This window comes from Rousettus aegyptiacus, unplaced genomic scaffold (assembly GCF_014176215.1).
Source record: "Rousettus aegyptiacus isolate mRouAeg1 unplaced genomic scaffold, mRouAeg1.p scaffold_m13_p_14, whole genome shotgun sequence".
NCBI classification, from domain to species: Eukaryota; Metazoa; Chordata; class Mammalia; order Chiroptera; family Pteropodidae; genus Rousettus; species Rousettus aegyptiacus.
In genome coordinates, this window is record NW_023416289.1 from 34,129,797 (window position 1) to 34,134,024 (window position 4,228).

Sequence of the window (4,228 nt, forward strand, 5' to 3'; positions counted from 1 at the left end):
GGTGAGCTTGATCTGTGTCCTTGTAATAAACTGTGACCATGACTTACAATTTATAAACTGTAACCACCTCTCCTCTTCTCTTCCCTCCCCTCTCCTCTTCTCTTCTTTCCTGAGTCTTGTGAATCCTTCAAGCAAATCATTCAGCCTAAAGATGGTCTAAGGGAGCAAAAAACCATGAAGGGTTCTTTTGAAAAAGAAACATTATGATCAAGATGGGTGTTCTAATAAAAAGTTTCCCTGAGGAAGTGCTATTTGAGGTGAGATGTGAGAGATAAGCACTCACTTGCTGGCCAAAGTAAACCTGTGGCAGGTGGGAAAAAGAAGGGAAATAGGAAGCGAAAAGAGCTAAGTGTTATGTAAGAGAAAAGGTAGTAAATTAGGCATGTCCCACACCAGGTAAGCCCTCATGGATGGGCCAAAGAAAGTCACAGAATACTAAGGGTGTAAATGCTTGGGAGGTGAGAGAGTAAAGTGCATCATTGAATCTGAACTGTATCTCTGGCTTCAGTGTGGAGAATGGACTGAAGAGAAAATATAGATAAAAGGAGACCCAGCTAGTAAGGTAAGGTAGTAGTGATGGTATGGTCTAGAAAGGAAATGGTGGATTAGACAGAAGGGGACAGACTTAAAAGGCATTTATGAGGTAAAATTGGCAACTCTTTTTGACTGCACCTGGAGAGTTGAGGAAACAGAGGTAACCATGCTGAGTCAGAGATTTCTATCTGCAGTAACTAAACACTGCCGTGTAGCACTGAGGAAACACTAAATGGGTCAGAAAGAAGGAGAGGTGGGAGCCATTTTATGAATCCAAGTCTTTGGAGATTGTGGTATCTTTGAAACAGACAAGTGGGAATGGCAAGAGATGATCAAGTAGTCCGGTCTAAAATTCCAAAAAGTCAGGACCAAAAAAATAAATTCCATCATGTTCAAAAAAGAAAGTAACTGAAGCTAAGAATGCAGATAAGCCCTGGGAGAGACCACAGAGAGAAAGGAGTCTGGGAAAACTTTTTAGAAATTTCAAAACTCTGAGTGGCTAGAAGTGGATGAGTCAGCAAGGAGAAATAAAAGAGAGATGAGGAGGGTGATGTTACAGAAGCAAGGTAAAGGAGTGTATTTCAAGAATGGAGTGATCAGTGGGATCAAGTTGTCTCAAACACAAAAAAGGGCTTAAAATGGATAACCGTGGGAGTCACTGCCAACATGGCCAGGGTGGAAATGGAGGTGGCATTGTAACAAGGAGGCTTATAAGTCAGGGGGGCTCAGAAAGAGGACTAAGGTAAGAAATAATGGTGAAGTGGAAATATTGGACAGAGGGGAAAACAGCACCAAGTGGCTCCTCACTTAAAGGCAGAGAGGAAGCACCAGTGACAGTTGGAGAAGCTGAGATGTAGGAAAGGTCATAGTTGTGATGTCTGACACTCAAGCCAATGTGCAAGGACAAGTCAGAAAGGGTGATTGACAAAAGAACATGCAAATGAAAAGTAGACTTACAGGTGATTGAGATGACAGGTAAGGCGAACATTGGGTGGAGACTCTAGATGGGGAAAAGGGGTGCTAACTGCTTAAGTGGGACTCCAAGGTTCAAGGAGAGACACAGTGAGAAGGGAGCACTTAGAATGTGTGAGGACTTATACCTGAAAGCAGGGACATGGAATGGAACTAGGAAGAACTAGAGTAGTAAGCAGAAATGTTGAAAGATGACACAGCCACCAATGCCTTAAGGGGTAAAGAGAGTGACAGAAAATGGATGTGAAAAGGAGGATAATTAAGAAAACATGATGTAGGCAGGATGTGGAAACAGTGCACAGGGAAGCATTTCTTCCTTCAAACCTCAAAAAGTTGGAGAAATGATATATAGGGTTTTCGATGTTGCCACTAATGATTTTGCAGCCCTCACTTAGTTTTTGGTCCTTATGAGAAGTGTGGGGCTTTGACAATGACACATGGAACAATCCTAAAATACCAACCCCACAGGAAGTAACAGATCTAACACGATGGTTCTGGAATGCCTGCTTTCCACCTGCTTACATGGGTAGCCCTCCTTGGCATTGCTTCTTCCTCTGTCCATGGCTTATTCCAACTTAAAGATCACATCTGGTTGGGTGTATTAACACGTCATTGTTTGGAATGACCTGAAAATAAATGGCTGGTTTGTTTTGCAAAATTCTTGGTATTTATCATCTCATTAATGCTTTCAGGTGTATTGTTTTAAAATGTAGTTTTATTATATGAGGCCAACAGATCAGGAGACAATTGCCATTGAAGATACTCACAGTTCCCCTAAGAGGGCCTGCCATGCTCCACAGGAGAAGCACCAGAGAGAGGTCAAGAGGCAGAAGGAGGGTGGGCGGGCAGGGACCACACTGTCACTTCTATAGGGAGTGGACAAGGTAAGCAGGCTAAGCAGGTTTAGGATTAGCTAGTTTGAATAATTTCAATAGGTTCCCTAGTGTATGAACTGCTCCAATGGCCTGGTACCTGGTACTGGGGTGATTAGGGAAGAGTCTTGATGTGGGAGAACTTGTTAAAGGCAGCAGGTGAAGGGTGTGGTCTCTGGATTGGTTGGTTTGCATGTGAAATGCACACTGACAGGAGACCCCTTTGCTACCTCTAGGAATTAGCCCTGGGAGGACAGGTGTCTTCCACTATCTGCAAGGTCCCAACCAACATAAACCTCAGAATAAAAACACATGCTTAATACATGGATAGTTACAACAAATGGAAGCAGAGTGGAGAGAAATTTTTCAGTCATCCAGCAGGGAAGAATAAGGCCAGAAAGCATAACCAGGTAGCCTGACTAGAGGGCTCATGCTCATCATTGCGCATTTCCAATTTAGCTGAGATGATTCCATTGTGAGATGTGTAGCACACCTGTGAGCAAACATTACAAATCTTCAACCCTCACAACTCAAGGATGACACCACCGAGCATTCTGGAGGTACCTCAGCTTTCCACAACCGAGACTGGGAAGATGGTCTTAAGATGGCCTGGAGCAAGAGTCCAAAGAGAGCTGCACACACTCCCAGACACCACGTGCCTGCAAGTCTCCAGCATCGTGTCCTACAGAGGACCCTCCCAGCAAAACTCACACTTGAACCGCAAATGCGACTGAGCTGAAATCATACACTCCTCAGTCTCAAGCACTGAATGATGCACCTTTTCCTTGGCTGTTTGTTGAAGCCAGAGGCTAAAAGTATTAATGGCAGGAGCAGAGATGGGAATTGTTGATACATGTGCTATAGAAACAGAGCACTGATAATAATAATAAAATAATAAAATAATAAAAATATGCAGAACTATATTAATATCAGATAAAGTATGCTTCAAAGGCAAGAAAATGAACAAAAGTAAAGAGACATATGATAAAAGGGTCAATACACCAAGATGACATAGCAATCTTAAATGCACATGCATCAAACAACACAGCTTTGAAACACATGAAGTAAAACCTAACAGAAATTAAGACAAACACTTCCACAACTACTGCAGGACTTCAACACCCTTCTTTCAACTATCGATAGAAACACTAGACAAAAGAAAACAGCAAGGATGTCGAAAATCTGAATAATATCACCAACAGGATCATGTGGACATTTACAGAAAGAAAACCCACCCAATGACAGCAGAACACACATTCCTTTCAAGTAGCCATACAGAACATTCAAGAAGATAAACCATATCCTGGGTCATAAAGCAAACTTCAACAAATTTAAACAAGCCAAATACAAAATAACCAGAAGTCAAAAACACAAAACGAAAAACCAGGACGAAATACTACGAACATTTGGAAATAAAACATACTTCTAAATAATCCACAGATTAGAATTCTCTAAAGGAATCAAGAAATATTTATAACTGACTGTTGTAACTGAAACACATTAAAATAAAGCTAGAACAGTGCTGTGAAGGAAATTTATAGTACGGTTGACCCTTGAACAATGCAGGTTTGAACAGCGTCGGTCTACTCATATGCAGAAATCTGCCCTGCTCAAGGGCCAACTGTATTTTTGATCCACAGTTGGGAATCCATGTATGGAGAGAGCTACTAGTTATATGTGGATTTCAAGCACGTGTGGGGTCAGTGCCCCAAACCCTACGTTAGTCAAGGATTGACTGTACTTCTATTTAATTTATCCAATGTGAAATAGGTACTCTCAATAGTTCCTTATTTACCCAGATCAGTAGTTTTAGTACCATTCAAGAAATTAGAAAAAAAACTTCAACAAAA